The 26,822-nt window shown below is 34.7% G+C and overlaps 1 protein-coding gene and 1 pseudogene across 2 annotated transcripts in view; one reads left to right on the forward strand and one right to left on the reverse strand.

Moving 5' to 3' along the window:
- The window catches only part of LRRTM4 (leucine rich repeat transmembrane neuronal 4), a 778,525-nt gene that overhangs the window by 89,802 nt on the left and 661,901 nt on the right, over positions 1-26,822 (forward strand). The gene's annotated exons all lie outside the window — the stretch shown is intronic.
- Positions 18,410-19,510, reverse strand: LOC126934121 (40S ribosomal protein S4, X isoform-like; annotated as a pseudogene). The gene has a single exon (XR_007718840.1). The product of XR_007718840.1 is annotated as a 40S ribosomal protein S4, X isoform-like (transcript).

A 26,822-nucleotide genomic window follows, 5' to 3' on the forward strand; every position in this document is an offset into this window, starting at 1 on the left:
AAGGGAGGAAGAAGAAAAATATGAAAATTTAATATTATAAATCATTTGTAATAGGACCTCTATGAGCTGTACGTGGGAAATTATTTCATTTGATTTAATTTATTTGCTTCTGGTTTTAGTCTTCTTTTATAGGTGCAGAATCTTAGACTTGAAAGTATAAGGTCTTCAGCTTCCCCTCACTTCAGACTGAATCTGATGGTTTTGAGCTTTACACTGCTCTGTCTTAGTTCCTTACTTTCTAAAGAGCCTATAAAAGACGTTTTGAGTTACTCTTTGTCTTGAATAACTTGTGGGAATATTCCTTAACTTTTTAATTGGCTGGATAGCTTGGTTCACCTTTGTTATTAAGTATAGTTCAATTGCAGTATGCCCCCATAACAAGGTATTTGATGCTTTTCAGAACGTTTTGAGATTGTATCCACACTAGAAGTCGGTTTTATTTGGCAAAATGCTCCATGCTTCCTAAAATGAAGCAGTGTTTTTTATGTAATGGGTTCACAATTGGATATGTATTTGCATATACCTATGCTGATAACTAGCTTATTTTCTGAAATTTTAAATTTACATTTTTTAAATTATTATAGGCTGGGCGCAGTGCCCCATGCCTGTAATCCCAGCACTTTGGGAGGCCGAGGCAGGCAGATCACGAGGTCATGAGATCGAGACCATCCTGGCTAACACGGCGAAACCACGTCTCTACTAAAAATACAAAAAATTAGCCGGGCGTGGTGGCGGACGCCTGTAGTCTCAGCTACTCGGGAGGCTGAGGCATGAGAATGGCATGAATCTGGGAGGCAGCGCCTGAAGTGAGCAGAGATCACGCCACTTCACTCCAGCCTGGGTGACAGAGTGAGACTCTATCTCAAAAAAAAAAAAAAAAAAAAAAAAAAAAAAAAAAAAAATTCAAGAGTGAAAATGTAGCTTTTAGATTCCAGCCTATTTGAGACACACTATTATTTCCACCCTCTTCACAAAATATGACCTTCAAAATATATATATAAACAGTTTTAAATCCATGTTACTACTCTACTAATTTCTGTGTTATACAATCTATATCAAGATTATTTTTGACATTTTAATTCAGAGCTGTAACCTGATTTACTGCTTTACTGAAAAACATAAATTTTATTTATGTCATAGTTTGGCAATGTGGTTTGTAAATATTTTTGATATACTTTGTAAATAACATTTTACAGACTGTGAAATAAGAATATATTCACTACAATTCTGTAATATAGCATCTTTAATCTAAAGAAATTTAGTACAAGATGCCATTTATAGAACAATTGTGATACCCATTACAAGTTTAAATCTCCATAACAGCTTGATAAGAATCTTGTGATAGATATATATAGAAAGGCTGTACTTACAACGTATAATGCTAATTGTTGATAATCATCCCTACTCATTACTCCTTACCTCCCACATGGAAAAAACTAAGAGAAAAATGGTGTATTATACACACTCAGCAAATAGGTCTTTATTTATTTTCATCATTCAGGAGATAAAAACATTCAAAAAGGAACTGAGGTAATCTTAAACAACCTATAGAAACACAACAACCCTAAACTAGATAGTCATTAAATATTCTGGCCTTATATTTTCTATCAAACGTGATTCAATTAATTTTTGGAATGTACTTTTTATGTTATTTTTAATCACTTTTATAACTTTTGCAGAGTAAAGTTAATGTTTTACATTTATCTAGTGAGTTAAATGTTCCTACTAGAAATATACTTTTATTCCAATTCAATGAGATTTCATTCTTTTATATGAAAAGGTTATGCCCAATTTCCTCAAAGTAACTTGGTTATTTTTAATATATTTCATTTCAAATATAGGGTGTAATACTTCTAACACCATGGCTTAAAAAATCAGTGGGGTTGAGATAATGCGATTACCTTGTTTTCTTGCATGAGTCAACAAATAGAGTTCATTAGAGGGTTGAATCTCTGTATATTATGAAGCTGTTGTGAAATGCAAAGCATATTTAAAATTTCTCATACTTGCCTTCTCAGAATGGTATGTTTAATAAGCTCAAATTTTCATGTTGAAAAATATCAATGATATTTCTGATTCCTTTATACTAAACATCTTGCTTAATCAAAAATTCATAAAAATCATCATATTCCGCTAACTAGAAATGTAACAGGCCAATATTGAAAGGTCATCTTAGTTAAAAGGGCTACTTTTAGCAAATTCACTATACCATGGGATCTTTTCAATCAGATCACTGTCAAAACAGATAAGCATACTTTTCTTTCTCATCCTACAAACCAGACACATAAGAGTTCTTATAGATCAGTTATTTATATTAATATTTTTGTTTATATATATATGTTATGTGGATGTTCAGGTGATAAAAATATTCCTTATTATAGATGTACTCAGAATGGACTGTGGGCTACATTAAATCTATCTCCTTATACTTTGTTATTTTAGTTGTTTAGAGAAAGAGTAAAAGAAAAATTTGTCTATACCAATAAAACATTGCCTTTTAGTTTTATATGTTACACACAGAAAATATGTGATCATTACTTATAGCTATAGAACTAATAGCAGAAATTAATGTATTGGTTATGTGTTTACTTCTTTTTTCTTTATTTTAATATATTTCATTATCAAAAGATTATACATTGTGAGTTGTCACCCATTTAAATCATCTAAAGCTTTCTAGAATCTATTTGTTTCAATGCACGTTATTTATGACAGTAATGGATTCTATAATAAATTAATCCCTTTTCTATTGGTCAAAATTTACTTTCTCCTAACATCAATCTGTGACATCTAATTTTTATTTAATCTTATTGTATTATATAAATTATATAATATAAATTATAGCAATTATATATAATTATAAGATATCATATATAATTAATTTAATTAAACTTATATTATGATCAAACAACCTTAGCATTACCATTCAAAGACAGATGATTTTCTGTATTTAGGATTCTAGCCATCATCAGCTTAGCATCCCTAGAAGTTCAAGTTATATGTCATGTTTAGTATTGTAACCTCACCACCACGTAACGTACTAGACTTGATTTGAATGTGTATAGTCTATTAATGATTTTGTTATTGTTTTAGACATTTTTTCTCACAGTCCTATAAGAATATGCAGCATGTATTATAAATATATGATTAAATAATTTTGGTACTTCTTTTAATATGTTTTCTTACAACACTCTATTTTGTTTGAACCTGTCAATGTCTCTCCTATTCATATGTATTTCTACATAAATGGAGAGTCAAAATTATCTAGGGATGGATGCTCATGTGAATGATATAAATGAATTAAAACTGAATGAAGAAATGAATCAATAATTATCTAATTATGCCATTGATCCTTGATATTTTTTTCCCTTGCAGTATGGTCTACGTAAAAGTTTTAGAGTCCTGGATTTGCAGGAGCACTTCATGAATGTAAGGAGGGTAAAGATATTGATGAATGAATATATAACTGAAGCTATATGAAGGTTTTGTGTCCACCTCCTACCTTAGAGGACCTAGTCATCCAGCTTTAGAGATTCTCAGCCTTGCCACTATTAACGTCTCGAGTTGAGCAACGTTTTGGGCTGTCCTGTGTGTTGTAGTTTCTTAACAGATTAAGAGGTATTATTTCACTCTTTATTTCCAAACTTTCATGAATTTGTCTTACTCACATCAAAGCCTATGAAAGGTGGCTGGGTTCTTGGTCACCATTCACCCATATTGGTATGACTTTGTGTGACCTTTAAACAAATGTTGGGTTTATTGTTTAATTTTATCATTATAATCATATTATATAAATTGGATATTGGGAGCTTCATGTAATAAATGAAATAATATGCACAGATGGGATAATTGACCTAAGAATGTTTAGCTGAGCAATACAGCAATTTCTTTAAGGAATAGCTGAGTAATAAAACTTTAAAATATGTCTCATGATGCAGTTTCTTTTCATGAATTGTAGATATAGCTTCAATTCCTCTAATTAGTTGGATTCAAGTCTTCAACATCAGTTACAAGATCACAACAAATCTCAAAAACAGAATCACGACATTGGGTAAAGAAAAATGGCTTTGCGTAGCCACTCAGTCACTCTAAATGTAACCTAGTGCTTCTCAACCAGGGGCTCTTTTGCGCCCCAGGGAAAATTTTGCCATAGAGATTTTGTTGTCATCACAAGTTGGGGTGGGAGTTCTACTGGCATCTAGTGGGCAGAGGGAGGCTAGGCATGTTGCTAAACATCCTACAATGCACAGGACAAACAATTGAGAACAAAAAAATTGTTTGACCCAAGATATCAATAGTGACCACTGAGAATCCCTAAAACTGGATGACTAGGTCCTGTAAAGTAGGAGATGGAAATACAACCTTCAATATAGCTACAGTTTACAGATAAACTTACCAACATCACTATCCATCTTTATGCTTATAGTTATTTGGTATAATTACTAGGGGTAGGATAATTGGTGTGAATATATTTGAATTTTATTCCTGATTTTACCATCTATTGGCTTGGTAACCTTGGGCAAATCACTATGCTTTACTGACTTTTAAAATGAAAATGCTGTAAAACAATTTCTAAATTATGGGGTTGTTTAGAAGATAAAATAATACATGCAAAGTAATGAACAGCAAACCTGGAGAGTAAGTTCTCCATAAATTACAGCTATTATGTTAATTTTATGTACTAATGGTTATTAAGATGTATCAATTGTGATGTGCAAAATGTGTAACTTTTTTGCAAAACTCTAATTAATTTCTGCCACCAGCTCTTTTAAGACTATTGTTAAAAGAAAATTAGCCATTTGTTAATAAACTCAATCCATTAGTTTTTTGTTTTTTTTTTAACAGATAAGTGTTATTATTTTCTCCCTTTGTTTCCAAAGTTGCATATAAGTTTCTGACTCACATCAAAGCCTTTGAAAGGTGGCTGGGTTCCTGGTCACTACTGACCTGTTTTGGCATCTTTTGCAGCATCTTTATTTTCCTAGTTCCTATTCAGTAAGAGCCATTCTGCTCTGACATGTGGAAAACGTATTTTTTTTTCCAATTGGGGATCTGATAAAAAGAGTCCACACACATGATTCTTTCTTTTCAACATCCTAACCCTGATGTCACTGTCTATAGCTCTAAGATCTCCATAGGGATCTTTTGGATATTATCTTAATTTTGTCACTGTGGGAAACTCAGTAGGGCAATCTCACATCTAGACCCAGTGGACAATTATGTCTACTTTATTGCTACAACGACTTACATGTTGGGAAGTCTAGAACCGCATGGTTTTGTGGGCTCAGATATCCTCTGCTCTCGAATCCCAAAACTTTTCTAGAGGTTCTAGAGATTCTATTGTTCCTCTGTGCATGAAGCTCAGATGGGTTAAAATGCAAGACAGAAAGTCATCAGAGACTATTCCTAAACTGAATTAATTTTTCTGCTCTTCTCTCTGATGCTTCTCATGACCCAGCTCAAAGATTGGTGGAGAGAGGTTTATCTACTCATTCTGCACCATCCCAGTGGCTTGTGAATTTTCCTTCCACTCCTGTTGTTTGTGTTAGGACTTCAACCCTTAAAAACTCAAAAGCCAAGAAATCCTTTTTTTTTTTTTTTTTCAATATCTGTTATGGCTTCCCTTAATTGGTGGTAAAATGGCCTAAGGTCATATGGTAATGAAGAATGGAAAATGAATAGCTAAACATATCAGAATATTACCCGATAAGTATATCATCTTGCTTTACTACACACTCTACTTCATAACTAGCAAACTTAATAGATATAGTGTTTGACTTTTAAAGATCTAGTCAGTTTTAGATTTGTTAATTTTGGTGCAAGGTTGAGATGGAAGATAAACTTTCTCTGAGCTTGGCAGTCCGTTCAGATTTTAAAGTGTTATTGTTAATTCTGTTTGATCTTTCCCACTTCTTTTTTCTCAAAATATAATATTATAGCCTCTCTGTACATCCTATCTTCCTCATACTGCCCTCATAACTTTTTGTTCATCTATTCCCTCCTATTTTCATTTTTAAAGAAATAAATGGGCAGTTCTGCTCCAGTTCTTCTTCAGGGCAGCAGCCTTCAAACAACTGAATGTTTTTACCTGTTGGTACAGTAAGAAGGCTTGGGGTTACAAGGGAATGTATAATTTTAAGAAATTTAATTTACAGATCCACATGTGCTATTTCTTAAAACTAACCTACCTGAAAACTGTCTAAAAGCTGTAGATTGTTTTTTCTGCCTTGTCTTTCACAATTGCCCTTCTCCCATTTCAGAGAAGAAAGGCACAATGCTCACTCAGCCATCATCTTTTCACTGGCAGAAGATGTAAAGATCTCCAGGGAATCAAACAAAGAGACAGTTTGGAGAGTGCTTTGTAAAGTAGACTCCAAAAAGCAAAGCAAAGAAAGTCTTAGTAAGAAGTATTGAAAGGAGAAGTCTTACTTTATCCTGTTTACGTATCTCTTGTTTGCATATCTGTTTCAGCTAGACTGAAACAGGACTCTGACTCTTTTTACCAAAGCTTTCTTGGGGTATACATGTGTTTGGGTGTTTGCATATACCTATATCTATATACACACATATAACATATACACACATATATGTATGTAATATCTTTTCCTATCTCTAGCTCTCTAAATATGTATACATGTATGTATACTTAAATGTATACTTATCTCTTAGCTATCTCTTTAACTGTGTAATTAGAATTCAGTAGTGAGACTGTTGTATCCCATATGTCTATGACTGGCTTTTGGCAATGCAGACATTTTCTCTGAATTGAATGAATGAGATAAACCTGTTTTTCTAAAGTTTAATAAACAATATATATTTAAAGGATTTATCATATAAAATTTGCCAAAAATATGCATTTCCACAATTATTTGACATAATCATAGTTACTGCTTTGGTCTGAATGTTTGTGTTGCCAAATTAATATGTTGAAAGCTAATCGATGATGTAAGTGTCAAGAGGTGAGGAATCCTTAACCATGAGAGCTGCTGCGTGGGTTGCACCCAGGAAAGCCCAGGGCTATGTGGAGCTTTGGGAACACAACCCAGTGTATCCTGAAAGCAAGAAATTGAGTCAAAGATTATTCTCAGGCTTTAAGATATAATGTTGTCTGCCCTGTTGGACTTGGGTTTTGAACTTACTTGATACCAATATTACCCATTTCTTTTTTTTTTTTTTTTTTTTTTTTTTTTTTTTTTTTTTTTGAGACAAAGTCTCACTCTGTTGCCTGGCTGGAGTGCAGTGGCGCTATCTCGGCTCACTGCAACCTCTGCCTCCTGGGTTCAAGCGATTCTTCTGCCTCAGCCTCTCAAGTAGCTGGGACTACAGGCATATGCCACCATGCCTGGCTAATTTTTGTATTTTTAGTAGAGATGGGGTTTCCCCATGTTGGCCATGATGGTCTCGATCTCTTGACCTCGTGATCCGCCCTCCTCAGCCTCCCAAAGTGCTGGGATTACAGGCATGAGCCATCACGTCTGGCCCCAATTATCAATTTCTTAGTTCTGATTTCTGCATTTTAGAATTGCGAAATATCTACCCTCCGCCTTCCTCACCATCATATTTTGGAAGCACGTAAGTTATTTGATTTCACAGATTCCCAGGTAGAAAGCAATTGGCCTCAGAATAAATCACACCCCATGTGTCATCCATATCTGATTTAGATATTTAAATGAGACTCTGGACTTTAGACTTTTGAGTTGATGCTGGAGTGAGTCATAACATTTGGAGCTTTTGGGATGGTGTGGATGCATTTTGCATGTGAGAATTTTGGGGAGCCAGGGGCAGAATTCTATGGTCTGAATGTTTGTGTTCTCCCAAAATTTTATTTTGAAACCTCATCCTGAATGTGATAGTATAAAGAAGTTGAGTTTTGTGGGATGTGATTAGGTTTGAGCATGGAGCCCTCATGAATGGGATTATTGCCTTTATAACAGAGGCTTTGGGGAGCTTGTTCACCCTGTCTTGATTTTGTACTTTCCAGCTTCCAGAACTGTGAGCAAAAAAATATTTCTATTATTTATAGAAATTTATTTCTATATTAGTCAGGGTTCTATAGAAAGACAAAATCAAAAGCATGCATAGATAGAGATAGACAAGAAGATTTATTAGGAGAATTGGCTCATGCAGTTATGGAGGTCGAGAAGTCTCACTACGGCTGTCGTCAAGCCGAAGAACCAGGGGAAACCAATGTTGCAACTCTCAGTCCTAGACAGAAGATCTGAGGTGCTGGAGGGCTGTTCATTGCAAGTTCCAGAGTCCAAAGGCCAGAAAACCTAGAGTTCAGATGTCCAATGGCTGGAGAAAGAAAAGGTGTCCCGGATCCAGAAAATATAGTAAGTTGGCCTTTCCTCTGACTTTTTGTTTTATCTGGGTCCCCATCTGATTGGATGGTGCCTGCCTCCACTGAGAGCAGATCTTCCCCCACTCAGTCCTCTGACATGACAATATCCTCTGGAAACACCTTCACAGATACACCTTAAAATAATGCTTTACAGCTATCTAGGTATCTCTTAATCCAGTCAAGTTCTTTATTTTATTTTATTTTATTTTATTTTATTGAGACAGAGTTTCACTGTTGTTGCCCAGGCTGGAGTGCAATGGCACGATCTCAGCTCACCACAACCTTTCTCCTGGGTTCAAGCGATTCTCCTGCCTCAGCCTCCTGAGTAGCTGGGATTACAGGCATGTGCCACCATGCCCGGCTAATATTGTATTTTTAGTAGAGACAGGGTTTCTCCATGTTGGTCAGGCTGGTCTCGAACTCCTGACGTCAGGTGATCCTCCCGCCTCGGCCTCCCAAAGTTCTGGGATTACAGGCGTGAGACACTGCACCCGGCCCAATCCAGTCAAGGTAATTCTAAAATTAATCATTGCATGCTGTCTTATTATATCTTATTATAATGTCTTATTATAAGCCAGAATGGAATAAGAAAGAGGCTAATTTTAAAAGGTTAAGAGGCTACCTAGTTTTTAAATGATTATATGGGATATAAGGCCATTTTTAAATTGACAGATAAAAATATATGTATTTATTGTGTACAACATAATGTTTTAAAGTATGTATACATTGTGGAATAACTAAAGCTAGCTAATTAACATATGCATCACCTCACATTGTAATTATTTTTGTGGTGAAAACAAGATCCACTCTTGCATGTTTCAAGAATACAATATATTATTATTGACTCTAGTCACCATGTTTTAAGACAGCGGTTTTTTTGTTTGTTTGTTTGTTTTTAGACACAGCCTTACTCTGCTGCCCAGGCTGCTGGAGTGCAGTGGCAGAATCACAGTTCACTGCAACCTCCGCCTCCTGGGTCCAAGCAGTGATTCCCCTGATTCAGCCTCCCGAGTATTTGGAATTACAGGCATGTGCCACCATGCCTGGCTAATTTTTGTATTTTTAGTAGAGATAGGGCTTCACCATGTTGGTCAGGCTAGTCTCGAACTCCTGACCTAAAGCAATCCACTCGCTTCGGCCTCCCAAAGTGCTGCGATTACAGGCATGAGCCACCTCACCCTGCAGATTTCTTGAATTAACTCCTCCTATCTCGATAGAAATTTTATATCCTTTGATCAATATCTCCCCTACCCCTTCTTTCTGTCCCAGCTCCTGATAACAGCCATTCCACTCTCTACTTCTATGAGTTCGACTTTTTCTGATTCCACATACACATAAAGTGAAATCATGTGGTATTTGTCTTTCTGTGCCTGGCTTATTTCATTTAAAGTGATATTCTCCAGGTTTATCTATGTTGATGTAAATGACAGGCTTTTTTTTTCTTTTTTAAGGCTGAGTAGTATTCCATTGTGTATGTGTACCACATTTCCTTTGTCCACTCATCTGTTGATGGACACTTAGGTTGATTCTGTGTCTTGGCTACGGTGAATAATGCTGCAAAATCATGGGAGTGCAGGAGTCTTTTAAACATACCAATTTCTTTTTCTTTGGATATATATTTAGGAGTGAGATTGCTTTTTGAGTGAAAGAGCATATTGTAATTCTTAGATAATTTTCCTGGGTCATAAATGATACCTTATAATCTATTATTCTGTATCTTGAGTTGTTCTTTAAATGCTTTATTTCACACTTGCTCACACTGGAGCTCAATTGCCATTTGTCTTACCCTACACAGCTCCATGAGTTCTTCCTGCACTTTACTCCCACTGATTCAGCATTCCTTTGCTTAGAATAGCTTGGATAATTTACTGTGTACTCCCACTTTTAGGTTATTTATAAAAATCTTTAAATAAAATTACTGTCAAACCCAGGGAATGACATTGTTAAACTTTCCCACCCAGTAAAGGATTAATTTAGCTCTGTTCTTTTTCTTCTAATTGTGTCTACTCCTCATTGACAGTGATCAATAGGTATTTGTTAAGCAGCACACTATGTGCTTAAAAGTAGACCAGAGTCTTGGGATATACCGATGAATTCAAAGACATTAAAAGGATTCTACTTAATCACAAGGCAATTAAACTTTATTTGCTTTTTTAACAGTCTCAATAATGAAAATTTACTTAAGAGCATGCAATAGTTATATTCACCATTTACTGTTCTTATTCTTCCATTAATGAATGGCCTTATCTGTGTTTTCTATTGACAATACACAGGGAAACTTCAACTTTTCTTCTAAGTTTTAAACAGTTATCCAATTGATACTAAAATTATTTAGAGCCTATATCTAAAAAAATGAACTTTTAAAAAATATTACTGAGAATGGGAAAAGGCAATATTCCACTGTAGGCTAAGAGTCCTTCTCACATTAAATGAGTGATTCTTAAATATAAAATTATGGAACAGGGGCAATCTCCTGATGGCACTTTTGCCAGGTCAAAGTGAAATGATAAAAATGAGAACATTAACCACAGTTTAACAAAAAGTTACATTTATGTAATTGCCATGTCTATCCTAATGTCCTTCTGATTTTTGTGTGTGTTAATATATCCTGTTTCTACTGATGATGTGGTTATTGGACAAGGAATGTGGGTATTTTTAGTGTCTGTAGTTGGTGTGTCAGTCCATTCTCATGCTTCTACAAAGAACTGCCCAAGACTGGGTAATTTATAAAGGAAACAGGTTTAATTGACTCATAGTTCCTCATGACTGAAGAGGCCTCGGAAAACTGATAGTCATGACAGGGAAGGAAACACATCCTTCTTCACGTGGTGGCAGGAAGGAGAAGTGTCAAGCAAAAGTGGGGAAAACCCCTTATAAAACCATCAGATCTTGTGAGAACTCACTCACTCTCACAAGAACAGTTGCATGGAGGTAACCACCCCCATGATTCAATTACCTCCCACTGGGCCCCTCCCAGGACATGTGAAATTTATGGGAACTACAATTCAAGATGAGATTTGGGTGAGGACACAGCCAAACTGTATGAGTTAGTAAATGGGAAAGCTGGCAAATTTGTGCTACTCTTCCTCACTTCTTTAAATGTTTTATGGTATGTTGGATTCTAAATTTAGTAATATTGATTTATATATCAATAAGCAAAGAATTTTAACTCTTCAGTAGAGCCTTGGCTACAAGATCTAAGATTGTATGTCCCCAAATCCCACAGTGTTCTCCCATATTCTTTCTCTATGGCCAGCTGATGGCCAAATCATATACTTTAAGGTGAAAATACATGTTAAATCAACAACTCAACTACATATCTGCTTCACATGGAAGATTAATTTGCAAAACTCATATTGCTCTGAAACTTTTGGCTTTGAACTCTCAATAAATGAGAGTTTTCTCTGTGCTGATAAATCATTGTTACATGCGTTTGTGTACATTCAAATCTACACTCCTTTTCACTTAGCAAACATGTCCTTATAGAGAAAAATACTTTAATTTGGTAAAGCATAAATATATACATGAAAGTAGAATTAATGTAGTGATACATAACTCCACTGTGGGCTGAGTCCTTATTTGTTATTTTTTCAACAATTTTTTCTCAGATATTAACTAGGTCCCAAGCACTTTGCTATATTCTAGAAAAGAATAAAGCTAGACCGGGTGCGGTGGCTCACGCCTGTAATCCCAGCACTTTGGGAAGCTGAGGTGGGCTGATCATGAGGTCAAGAGATCAAGATAATCCTGGCCAACATGATTAAACCCCATCTCCACTAAAAATACAAAAATTAGCTGGGCGTGGTGGTGCATGCCTGTAGTCCCAGCTACTCCGGAGTCTGAGGCAAGAGAATCACTTGAACCCGGGAGACCGAGGTTGCAGTGAGTGGAGATTGCACCACTGTGCTCTAGTCTGGCAAAAGAGCAAGACTCCATCAAATAAATAAATAAATAAATAAAGCCAGACATAGTCACAACCCTAGCTTAAAGAATAAAGGTGAATACAGGTAGCCATCCATAGCCTTATAAGAAAATACACATTTGTCACTGTGGAGAGATTTCTTTTTCTCTCTCTCTCTCTCTTTCCTTCTCTCTCTCTCTCTCTTTTCTTCTCTCTCTCTCTCTCTTTCTCTCTCTCTCTCTCTTTCCTTCTCTCTCTCTGTGTGTGTGTGTGTATATGTGTGTGCATACAGCTTCTCTGTGTGTGTACATATTATGTACTCACATACACAGGGAGAGAGAGAAAAAAGGAGAGACAGAGAGCATGCAGAAATCTGAAGAATAAGTGAAAGTTAATAAAAAGGGATTCAAAGTAGGGGAGGAGAAAGAAGGCCCCAAGGCTTCAGGAAAACAGGTAAGGATGAGGGGCCAAGTGAAGGCAGAAATGAAAGGTAAGCAGGGGTGCTTCAATGTTTCTAAAAGGAAAGGAAAGCATGGAGGTGTTTTGCTCAGGGAATATCAATATCTGATCAATGTGATGGAATCATAGCTTTAGCTGAATGCAGAGAATGGATTGCAGGGAAGCCTGGGGGTACATGCACGTAGATGATTTAGGTTCCTATTGTAGATATTAAGGGAAAAGGCAAAATCGCAGCTGAACTAAGAAAATTTGTGTTAGTGAAAGATACTAAGAAGTAAATGAGCCAGAGTAGCATTTAACAAGTAGATTCAAGAGAATTTTTGATTAATTGGACAGGGGAAATACGGAGATGGATATCAGGGATGACTTTTTTCTTTTCTTTCTTTCTTTTTCTTTTTTTTTTTTTTTTAAGACAGTCTCACTCTGTTGCCCAGGCTGGAGTGGTCTAGTGGCACGATCTCAGCTCATTGCAACTCAGCCTCCCAGGTTCAGGTGATTCTCCTGCCTCAGTCTCCTGAGTAGCTGGGACTGCAGGCATGCACCACCACGCCCAGCTAATTTTTTGGTTTTTATTTGGTAGAGACAAGGTTTCACCACGTTGACCAGGCTGGTCTCAAATTCCTGACCTCAAGTGATCCATCTGCCTTGGCCTCTCTAAAATGCTAGGATTACTGGTGTGAGCTCCCACGCCTGGCCAGGATTGACTTTTAATCACTGACTTAGAAGCTGGATTCATACAGGTTCTATTACATGTGGAGCCAAGGTTTAAAGGGAAATCTGGATATAGACCATGCAGAGATTTGAGATATCCAAAAGACTTTGTCAAGGAGGCAACCGGTATACATATCTGGGGCTAAAAGTAAGATCTGGCCTTGAGATATCAATTTCTTGTTAATCCACTTATAGGTGTCAATTGCTACATATATGATTACCTAGGGAAATATTATAGGATGAAAAGAAGACAATCTTTAGAGGCAGCCTTGAGGAATTCAAATCAGTAGAGAAGGTAAGATTCCAAACGAGGCAGAAAATGGATTGCCTAACATAAGACAAGAAACACAAAAGATACAGGACAAGGAAGCCAAGGTAAATACAGGTCCAGGCTAACAAAAGTAAATGCTACTTAGGAGCCAAGTATTAAGATGGTTGGAAAATATCCAGTGGATTTAGAAAAATGTGTTTGGTGATAATCATGAGACATTTGGAAGTAGAATAATAGATTAAATTAATGACTAGTCTGAGAAATGTGTAAAAAGTCAGAAAATTGAGAGACTAACTACAGAGAGCTCTTAGAAGAAACTTGTCTTTGAAACTGGAAAGTCTCTAAATTGGTCCTTAATTTTCAGATGTTAGCTTTACTTTAAACGAATAAAATATAGAAGTAAAACTTAAGGAATATAAATTAAAATCTTTAAAGATTGTTAAATACCAAATTCCTCACTCCGTGAGTGTAGTTTTATTTAGCACAGGTCTTTTTGGTAATTGGAATAGTTTTTTAATAGACACCATGCTTAATCATCCTCAAGAATCTGCCACTGTGATTCAAAGATGTTTCATATTCCACTTAAAACATCAAGCATCTAAAATAAAAAGAATATATTAGTTCACCTCCTGGAGCTTTGAGATATTTTAATAAAAACAACTAACACTAATAATGGGCTCATTAACACTTCCCTTTGTCATGTATAAGTATCCCTGGGTCTATAGCCAAATATAGTATAACCTCCAGCAGGAGTGTATATGTGATTAAGACTGGAATTTCCTCAAGTTTGAAGCAAATCTTCAAAATACTTGTTTGTTCTGACTCATTTTTAGTTAAATACCCTCAAGAAGTTTATATGAACTGCTATGGCAAATTGTACAATCATCACTAAAGTGTTACTTGATGGTTTCTGGAAATTGTCCTTTGCTAAAATAGTTCATCCATCAGAAAGTTGCTAACAAAGACATCAAATTGCAAAATATGCATTCCATTGGAATAAGGAAGTGGTTTTGGTTAAAAATCAAACTGTTCTACAGGAGAATGATGATACTTCGTGTCTATTATTAACACTTTAAAACTGAAGAGTTTACGCGGTATTTTCTGAGCTCATCAGTTCACTGTATAATGGAGTATATTATGAAAAACTCGCGAACGCCAAAAAGCAGGAAAATATATCCAGAACTAAAGTTCTTTCCGTGGAGGATGAATAGAAAACATTATTTTGAAGACTATTTTTTTTTCCTAAAAATTCAGTTTTCTAGTGATTGCTTCTGGTGTCAAAAACAACAAAAATAACAATAAACTGAAATGTACAGAACACTTGCTATATGCCCAGGAGTATGTCAAGTTTGCATGATTGCTAAGAGCTTGAGCATTAACAAATAAACAGACAACTTAGTTTCAGATTCTGACCTCTCAGTCCTCTAAGCACGGTAACATCTGCCACCCATAAAGTTGTTGATATAAATGGTTTAAAAATTACCTAGTTAGGTAATGACAAACACATGTATAGGTAATTTAGAAAATAAATAATAAAATGAATAAAGATACAAAATTATAACTGGCAGCTTAATGAATATAGCTGAAAAACAATATAGCATTTTACATGTAATTATTAAGTGGAATGTGAAGGATTGTACAAAAGACTGGTTGTCATTTGCACTTTGGGATTCCTGAACCCAGGCTCACGTACTGTGAATTGGCTCACTTGGGATCCATTTTCATCTACCTTATCTTTTTTATGCAGATTAGAAAATGAAACTCATATTTTCCTACATACCTTCTAGTCAGGCATGACTTTGCAACACAATTCTGACTGTTGAAAAATTGGAAGTCTTTCAGGAATTAGCTGCCTATCTACATAGAAAGATAATGCTTTGAAATAAAGTTTTTCCCCTTCCATCCTAGTCCAGTCTGGTCCTTAGATATGGTGCTTCAGCAACCAATCATGACCATCGGTAGCATTAGAGATGGCAGAAAGGATAGAAGGGACTTGTTACTGATGACACTATGGTGCCATGATACTAGCCCTGAGCTTTTCATTATGTAAGATAAACAAAGCACTCCCTGTTTAGGTAATTGTTACAGAAGGTGTAATGTTTTGTTACCAAATGCATTTTTCATATCTACAGAGAGTGATTTGTCTTCATGTATCAATAATATTTAGAATGATGAGACCTTATATTCAGTTATTTAAATTCTGGGAATTATTCCAAAGAGATGGATTTATAAAAGACCGGTGAGCCCTAAAATAAATGAGTTTGGTTAAAAAAATTACTTGCAAAAAGTATTTATTTTGATAATATTTATAACACTGAAAAGTAGAAAAAAATTAAATGGTAAGTAGGTAATGAAAAGTAAATTAAACAAGTTATACTTATTTTATGGGCCATTATCTAGCAACAAAATGACTCTTAAAATGAGTAATGCTGAAAAAATTTCAATCTAAAGAGAACATTAAAAAATTAATATTTAAAATTACATACAATATGATTAAAATTCCACATTAAAGCAAGTAATCCTAAGGTTTGTGTCAAGTTGATATATGTTATGGAATATTTTGTTACCATTACATTATATGTTTTTTCTCTTAATATGACTACAGTAGGGGTTAAATAGAAACTTGTAAACTTTAAAAACTTTTATTATGCCAAATTTTGAAAACATACAATAAAGAGAATGCCATATGATAAATTCCAATTGTTTTACATATATTCTATGCTTTCTTCTTTTTTCACTCTAGATTATTTTGAACCAGCTACCAACATCATACCATATTCCTGCAACAATTTTAGTCTGTATCTTAGAAACAGGAGAATGCTTTTAAAAAAAAATAAACACTAAATAAACACTATATCATCATCAGGCCTAGAAGATTCTAAATAATTTCATAATATCATAATCAAATATTCTATTTTTTTACATTTCTATGGTTTCATAAATTGTTTTCTGCTTATTATATCAATAAGAAAGCAAATGCATTCCATCTCTTGCAAATGGTTGATGTGTCACATTGCCTCATATTACTTGTTTGCAATTTATTTCTTGAAGAAACTGTGACATCTTTCCAGTAGAGTATCTTAAAGTATGGATTTAACAAATTGCAACTTGTTGGTACCATTTATTACATTTCTCCATCAGACATGTATGCTATTTATCGACAAGAATATGATGTATATGGTGTTTTGCTCTTTCATGTTTATGTAGTATTAACAGTCATAATAATCAATGCCAAAATCCACCTTTTATAGAGATTACAAAAAGTGGTATTTTACTTTAAACATTTCTAGTTTTATTAACTGGAATGCTTGCACAAAGAAAAACTTTATCTCTTCAACTACAGTCATGCACTGCATAACAATGAGGATCCATTCTAAGAAATGCATCAATAGATGATTTCGTCTTTGTTCAAACATCATAAAGTATATACTTACATAAACCTAGATGGCACAGCCCACCGCATGCATAGGCTCTACGGTATAATAGGCTATACGATATAGGTTACAAACCTGCCCAGCATGTCAGTCTACTGAACACTAGACAATTATAACACAATGGTAAGTATTTTTGTATCTAAACATACCTAAACATAGAATAGTTACAGTAAAAACACAGTATTATAGGCTTATAAGACCCCTGTTGTATATGTGGTCCATTGTTGACCAAAATATCATTATTCATTGCATGATTGTATTTGGTTACCTCAAGATTTCTCAACCCTGGTGCTATTGATGATTTTGGACTAGATAATTCTTTGTCATGAGGAATTGTTCTGTGCATTGTAGGATATTCAGTCATGTGTCTGGACTCTTCCTTCTAGATGGCAGTAACGCATTTCCCTAGATTTGACAACCAAAAAGATCTCTAAGACATTGCCAATGACCCCTCGGGGCAAAGATAAAAAAACCCAGTTGAGAACCACTGGGTTATCTTAAGATGTATATATGAAAAGCAGGATATGTTTGATTCTTTTCCTTTATTTATCAGTTTCCCAAATGACCAATTAGTTATCAAGCTTTCCTTAGAGGAGACATAATAACTCATAATTTTAAATGTAATTTATGTCTTTGTATTCACTGTAGCTACTAGTTCTATTTATGTTCATATTTTCTTATATTTTTATCTGTGAAAGACTTTTCTATTTGGTTTCTAAATTTCTTTGATACATCTAGTGGCCTTGTTTCCTGCGATACCAAGTTCTTTCAAGCTAATTTTGTGTATTTTTGTGTAAAATTTGTGTATTTCCTGCCCAGGCCTGGAGCCCACTATTTCTCCAAAGAGTCTTGTCTTTTTTTACTAGGAAATGTAATTTAGAAAATGCAATTTGGATGTTTGAGGTGCTCATTAGTCTCAAGGCGCTTTCAGTGGACAAAAGTGGGAATACATATGTATATATATGAGACATATATATATATATATATATATATATATATCTCACACACACACACAAACACACACAGAGTCATATTTCCAATTCCATTTCAGTATGCATAGCTTTTTTTCTTATTCTTTAACCTTATACCTGTATCTCCTTTCTTCACTGCTGCAAACTTTAATACCCAATGATACTAACATAGTCACTCATTTGCTTTATACTTGTGGTGGGCAGACAGTAAAGCTGCCCTTAAATTCCTTACATCCTACTAATTAAACCCTAGTGTAATCTCATACGCTTGAGTGTGGGCTGGACACAGTGACTCAATTCTTTTTTTTTTTTTTTTTTTTTTTAAATCCTGCCACAATATTTTTAATTACGTACAAAGGTCTGACATGTCATCCAGGGACCCATTTCACCCACTGCTCTGTTTGGCCGCCAGTCTTTTTTCTCTCTCTTCAGCAATGGTGAGGCGGATACCCTTTCCTCGGGGAAGAGAAATCCATGGTTTGCTGCCTTTGCCAATAACAAAAATGTTGGAAAGTCGAGTGGCAAAGCTGTTGCCATTGGCATCTTTCACGTGAACCACGTCAAAAGATCCAAGGTGCCTCTCTCTGTTGGTGATCACACCAATTCTTCCCAGGTTGGCACCTCAGTCACCATACACAGGTTACCAGTGTCGAACTTGATGAAATCAGTAATCTTGCCAGTCTCGAAATCAATCTGAATATCATTCACCTTGATGAGGGGATCAGGGTAGCGGATGGTGCGGGCATCATGAGTCACCAGATGAGGGATTCCTTTTGTGCCCACAAAGATCTTTCTCACTTTGCATAACTTGTACTTAGCCTCCTCAGGTGTAATACGATGTACAGCAAAGCAACACTTGGTGTCATAGGTCAGACGGAAATTCTCTCCCATCTTGTCAATGCTTATGACATCCATGAATCCAGCAGGGTAGGTTATATCAGTTCGGACCTTGCCATCGATCTTAATGAACTGCTGCATGCAAATCTCCTTTACTTCATCTCCTGTCAGGGCATACTTAAGTCTGTTCCTTAGAAAAATGATGAGGGCGAGACACTCTCAACTTGTGGGGACCGGTGGATGGACGAGGAGCAAACACACTGGTCAATTTATCCAGCATCCAATGCTTTGGAGCTGCTACCCGCTTCAGATGCTTCTTGGGACCACGAGCCATGGCTGCGTTAGGCAAGGAAAGAGACAGTGACTCAATTCTAATGAATAGAATTTGACAAAAGTGATTGAATGTCACTTCCTAGGTTACCTTACCAAAAGAGCATAACTTCCGTCTTGCTGGCTTTATGTAGTTCTTTGCTGGTTTGCTTTGAGGTAATCCATGTGTTCTGTTATAAACTGCCCTATGGTGAGGTCCACATGGCAAGAAACTGAGGAAGACCTCCCAGCAACAGCTAGAGAGGATCTGAGGTCCTCAGATGAACAGCCCACAAAGAATTGAATCCTGCCAACACTGATGTGAGTGAGCTAGGAAGCAGATCCTTTCACAGCTGACCCTTGGGTTGATTCTAATGACAAACACCAGCCAACACCTTCATCCCAGCCTTTGGAGAAAAGTCAAGTGCAGACACTCAGTTAAGCTGCACCCAGATTCCCACCTTCAGAAACTGTCCCCAGGTGTGAAATGGGGCTATAGTACAAGCACGGCTTTCTATGTTTACTGATTGTATTTCTTTTATGGTTACTCAATCGTTCCTTTCCTTTGTAATTCTGGAAGAAACTTGGGCAAGCGTGATTAATCCTAGTTTTTCTTTTCTTTTCTTTTTCTTGAAGCTCCCTTGTAAAATCTTACATGCTTTTATTTGAAACCCACACAACTTTATTATGTAATGTCCATACTAGGTACTGTGGAAAATGGAAATTCATAAATTAGTAATAACCCCAAACAAAATACAGTCAGCCCTCTGTATGCATCTATGATTTTTTACATCATGGATTCAACTAACTGTGGATCAAAATTATTCAAAAATAAATTTCAGCTCTATCGAACATGTATAGACTTTTTTCTTGTCATTGTTTCCTAAGCAATACAGTATAACAACTAGCATCTATTTACATAGCACTTACAATGTGTTAAGTATTGTAAGTAATCTAGAGATGATTAAAAGTATTTGAGAATATTTGTGTGGGCTGTATGCAAATACTATGCTGTTTTGTATAAGGGACATGAACATCCATGGATTTTAGTATCGGTGAGAAGTTCTGGAACCAATCCCTCATAGCTACTGAGGGACAACTGTATATAACACATGCCAAACTATGGAACCTTCTATTGACACAGCATTAATGTTTCTTAGCCATTAATTTCTTTAACCAAGAACATGAGTCTTGGAATTAACTTTGGCCTCAAATGTTTGTAATCACAGCATAGGCAGTAAGCCAAAGAAAATAAATAGATAAATCCGCTGACAGGACAGACGAAAATAATGTATTTATGTGTTCACTCACGTGACAAATATTTATTGTGTCTACAATATATTGGGTACTTAGAATAGTACTATTAGAATATACTAATAGTAAATATTGGGTACTATTCTAAGTACCCAATATATATGAGTAAATAAAGAAGACTTAAAAATGCCTTTGTGAAACTTATAATCTAGCAGAAATATATAAGCAATAAACATGAAGAATAAGTGAACATCAGGAGGCAGGGATCCTAGGACCACCTTGAAAGTCTGTTAGCCACAGTAAGTAAATGCCATTGTATAGTGGAAGCTGGAAAATGCTATGGAGATAAATAAAGTTGGTCAGAGGAGAAGGAGTACACAGAGGTGGCTTGGTTTAAATTGAAACAAGATAGATAGTGAAGATCTCTTTAAGAAAGTGACTTTGTGCAAAGTCATATGCATGACTCAGGAGAAAACAACTCAGGCTGGAAGAACAGCAAGTCCAAATATTTGAGTGTGCCTGCTATGGTCTAGTAACAGCAAGGGAGTAGTGTTGCTGGGATAGAATGAAGAAAAGTAGAAAGTGAAAAAGACATTGAGGGGACACTGGCTTTTGAAGGGCCAAATAGGCATAAGAGGATTTTGTCTTTTTCTCTGCAAAAAATGGAGAATCACTGAAAATTTTTGAGCACAGAATTATTAGTAAATTAGGACAACCCACGTCTTATTTCAGTCTCTGTGATTCAAAATAAGTCAAGAGCATATGCTCAGGGATGGAGCACCGTGTAATAATTTTATAACCTGACCCTAAATTTGTACGTATCTTTGATATACAAACATATTATTTTTCTCAGTTTAATGTCTGTATAAACTCTTCAAAAATTGAAATGGATGAAAGTATACCAACTAATCAGATCATGTCACATAGTATTTTTAGAAGTCATCAGGAATACCAAGTATAACACTGCTATTGTTCCTACCTCACAGAATCACTTTGGAGAATTCCACAAGTCCTCATTATCTGTGCTAAAAAAATATATATCAGAAATGTAGTTAGGGTCTACACTAAGAACCCCTGACACAAAAATAACACAGTTGTGTGCTGTTTACATCTTCTTAATGCACAAGGGCTTCCCTAATGAAAGTTCTCATTTGTTTCCTTCAAAAATCATCCTATGCCATTAAACTAACTTTCAAAGACTAGTCATCTAATTAATATGATTTTGTTCTCTCTTTAGTCCTATCTCTCTTTTGGGAACTATTATTATTCAAACAGTAGGTAGAGTGGTATATTTTTCTTGTTTCTTAAGCTTTCATTTATTATTATTTTCCATTATTTAAAAAATGTTCTGTGTTCATCTTAGTTTGGGTTTGCATAACAAAATATCATAGACTGGGTGGCTTAAATAACAAAAACTAATTTTTGTGCAGTTCTAGAGGCTGGAAGTTCAAGATCAGGGTGCCAGCATGGTCAGTTTCCAGCAGGGTTCAGTTTCCGATGAAGGCTCTCTCCTTGACTTGCTGACAGCCATCAAAGACCCCACTCATATGAGCTCATTTTACCTTAATTACCTCCTAAAAACCGTATCTCTAAACAGAGTCACATTGGGAGTTAGAGCTTCAACTCCCAAATTCAAATTCATATGAATGTTGTGAAGACACAATTCAGTCTTGCATGCATGTATATATACATGCATATACACAGATATACTTGTACCATATTCATACATATGCATACATAGTATGTGCATACATAAATATACATACTATGTGTGCATGTAAAATATAGACAAATATATATCTATACACATATACATACATATATACTTCCCATTTCCTTTCTTATTAATAGCTTCTTTAGTTCTCTTAAGAATTTAAAATTTAAATTTGTTTTTCTTTGATTCTAAAATTCTCTCCTATTACATCTTCTTCATAGTAATTCACATATTGGAATTTGTCGGTTTCATCGCTTATTTCTCAAACCACTGGGTTCCTTAAACAAATAGTAAATTCTCTTTGTCTATTCATACTGTCCCACCCATATTAGACACACCTGCACCTTGAGTGAATGTTTATCTTCAGATTGAATTCAGGGACTAGGAAGTTGTCACTTAACAGGCAGTAGGAAGAAGTTTTCCTTTCACTGTGAGCTGAAAGGAAATGAGTTTCAGAGGAGAGTCCCTTCCTGAAATGTGCAAGAAAGCTCCTAGTTCCGTGTTTGACAAGAGAAATAGAAGTGAGTCTTTCTTGGTTGCATGATAGAGAAATAATTTCACTTTTGAGTAGAGCTCCCAGAGGGAAGCCAGAGTAGCAAGATCAGCAATGTTTTTCCAGATATGAGTTTAAGACGTGAGTAGAAGCAATTCATCCCCTAATGTTGGAGAAACATCCTCGACCCAACAGGTACATTTATCTAGTTCATACATGCAAGGATGCCTGGGAACCAAGAATTGACATGTGTGGCACCCCTTTAGAAAAAATTTCCCTCTTTTTCTCCTCCTCATCATTTCTATCAGTGTTTGCTATTTATATTAGTTGAGTCATTTCAATAGAATACATTAGAGTAAAGATAATGTCCTCCTATGCCTGTTGAGCCATGTAAGATCCAGGACTCCAACACCCTTTGACTTTATCTTTTCTGTTACAGAAATCAGGTTTCATCTCAGCTTTTAAAACTTTGTTTCATACATCTTGTGTTATTGCTATATTATCTTAAGAAAAGAAAATTTAACAAGGAGGTAATAAATGTTCACTTAGTAAAATTTTCCATCTTGGTGTTTACACAATTTTGTATTAGGCATAATTGAAAGTCAAGAGAATTCTTGACTTTCATGAGTTTACTATGTAGTTAGAATTTCATAAATACCTAATGTAGATGACGGGTTGATGGGTGCAACAAATCACCATGGCACGCGTCTACCTATGTAACAAACCTGCACATTTTGCACATGTATCGCAGAACTAAAAAAAAATAAGTTCAGGCATGATTAATTAAACAGAGATAATTACAGTAAGCCTGGGATAACCTCCTTGCCGACTCTGATATAAATTCCTATGGAAATACAAAATAATGGAGCTCAGAATGAATTCAGGGTTCATTAAGAGATACATTGGAAATGTCTTGAAATGGTTTTAAAGGAAATCATGGGTGTGAGTGGGTGGAAATTTTACCTGGCCCATGCCAAAAATAAGCAAATGTGAGAATAAATGAAGTTTCAAGAATCACTAGAGGATTCTCAAGTAAGGAAAGTTCAGAGAGAGCTTAGGTGATAGGCTTTAAAAATATATTAGATTGGATTTAGCATCTATACATTTTTTTCCATTTAGTAAACAATTTGCACTTCACACAATACATCTCAAGATTATTTCATATGTGCTAAACAATCTAGTGTCAATAATAATTATCAGGTTTCTACAATATGATTAGTTGTGTCATGGGAAAATAAGTGTGTCAAAGAATAGTATTCTCTAATTTCATCACTTGTCAGCATTGAAATGGCCAAAGATTCCAAATAAATCCACACCTTTTCCTTTGATCCAGCCTCAGATAAAATTGGAATGGATCTTGAAAAGGAAGGATTTCCATAGCAATGTAATGTCGAATTTGTGTAGGAAATATTCTGAAACATAGAAGTGATGCAAAGGACATAGAGTATAAGCTAAGAGCCTCAGTGGATGTCTGACAGAAACTAGTTTTGTCTAATATATATATACACTGCTGATGACTTCCTCCAGTAAACCATGACTAGGAGGGAAAAAAAAAAAATGAAAACAATGATTGCTGTCTCGTGATTCTTTTAGCTACTGATTTAGAAACTCTTTTGTGTTCTTAGCATTTGTAGTCCCAATAAAATAAGAAAATAATATTAAAATAGGTAAACTATAGAAATGCAATTTCCAAAACAGGTTCTCAAGGTGGTTCCCTTTGGTATATGAACTATTCATCTGATAATCTCACCTAGTTTTACAATGTATACACATATATACATACGTATATGTGGCATATATGCATATACATGCATATATACAGATATATTTGTTCCATATTCATGTATATACATACATAGTATGCATAAATATGCATGCTATATATATGTACAATATAGACCAAAAGATGTATCTATACACATATACATACATATATACGTCCCAGATCATTTATTTTTAATGGCTTCTTTCTTTCTCTTAAGAATTTAAATTTTAGATTTGTTTTTCTTTGATCCTAAAATTATTTCCTGTTACATCTTCTTCACAGTAAATCACCTATTGGAATTTGTAAGTTTGGTTGCTTATTTTTCAAACCACTTTCAAAAGATGTGGGCTGCATATCACACATGTGAAATGACTTATACAGGGACTTTAAATAAGAACACACATTCTTTAAATCACATTATTTCAAAAGTCAGATTATTTGAGTTTCACCCCCAATGACAATTTAATAAATTATTCTGTAATGTTTATTTTACATGTAAACAAATAAAAAACAGTGTAATTGTTCATGCACTCATATGTCTAAAGTAAAAAAATATATATTAAAATGTTTCTTAGAAGATCAAGGTACTGCTGTATGATTTTTTTAATGGATGACTTTTTATCATGTTTTCCAAATTCTATGCTTACCAATTTAGCAACATTTTTTCTTAGTGACCCTTTAGTGAATTAAAGCATAAGCAGGCTACATATAAATGAAATTTGATACAAATACTTTTCTAAGTAAAATTAAAATTTAAAATTTTTTCAAATATTGAATTTTAAAAAATATATTATGTATAGATTTCAGAAAATATTTTTGAACCTGTTTTTTAAGTAATGCAAAACCATTTAGGTTGTTTAAAGGGAAATTTTTATTTTATACATTTAATATAATTTATTACAGCATGAGAAAATATATTTCATATTAGTTACTGACCTGCTTCCTTCAAAGTTCTGTGTCCTGTGGTGAAAATAATAGAAATATAATAATTTAGTGTGTAATGTACCAGTTGACTTTACAAATATTACCGTAGCATTTAATAAGCAAGAATACAGTTTCCTTGCATTTATATTGTATCAGGTATTCTCTAAATAAATATTCAATACTTCTCACTTTTAAAATCTATTTTAATATATAAATTAATTAAACAATTCATAGACACAAAATGGTCTTTGATTGATGAATTAGTCCTTCAGGGAAGAAATAGATGTGACAGTGTCTGGTTTTATCATTTTTGTTCACTCATCTACCTCTAGCACCCACAGCCATGATTGACACAGAGAAGGCACTCAAAAGATATATGTCAAATGAATGATGATTGAATGAATAGCTACTATAAGCATGTGCATTTGTTATTTAATTATTAGGGAAGGAGATATGATAGCTAATGAACTCACATTTTAGAAGGCTTCTGAAGTATGTTTTATAAATAGACCTAAAGAAAAATAAAATATTACAGTATTTTACTAGACCTCTTTATTTTAAAGACCCATTTATGCAGTTATCATATTAACTTCTTTGTATATCATTTTTTTCTTTGACACAGTATCTTCAGTTTTTCTGTAAGAAAGAAGCCCTTTTTATTAAACATGGGATGCCTATTTCTGGTGGTTTTGTCTGAAGTGATATGATTAGGCTAAGATTCCATTAATAAACACCATAGTAAGAGATACCTTTTGACAATAGTAATTTCCTGTGTTTATTTTTATGGAGGGCCAGAACTATCTGATTTTTTAAATTGAGAATGAATTTGTTGCCATTTTAATGTTGGGCGATTATCAATCTTTCTAACAGTAGCATATGTTCATGAACAAACTCTAAGCATGAAACAAAACCTCTTACAAGCAAATGTTTCGGTACTTACCATGAGTTATATATTTATTTCAGAAAAGAATTACGGATGGACTGAACAATCTATAAGTAGCCACTGAATAATATTTGTTGCAAAAGCCTTAATAACATCAGACTTGTTCATTTGTAGGCTCCTTATGAGCCTACAAAATCACGTTGTGGAGGTGAATGTTTATTAGTTACTCTCACTGATTTTGCAGTCATTATTTGAAAGTCCACAAGACTTACAGGGCAAAATTAAGGAAATATTATTCTATCCCATAGTAAAGTAGGTTGAATAAATGGAGTCATTAAACAAAAGAAAAGGTGCAAAACATATTTTATTTTAAAGAAAAAGAGATGTGGCATGAACTATGAAAAGAAAATAATTGTATATCCTCCCACTACATCTTGATTCTATACTACAAATTAAGGAAAATATTAGCCAATTATATATATTTACTATGTAGGATTTTGGTCACCATCTAGTAACCAAAAATAAATCCATCATGTTTGGATTTGGTAAGTTAGTTAG

The sequence above is a fragment of the Macaca thibetana genome, chromosome 13 (genome assembly GCF_024542745.1).
Source record: "Macaca thibetana thibetana isolate TM-01 chromosome 13, ASM2454274v1, whole genome shotgun sequence".
NCBI lineage: Eukaryota > Metazoa > Chordata > Mammalia > Primates > Cercopithecidae > Macaca > Macaca thibetana.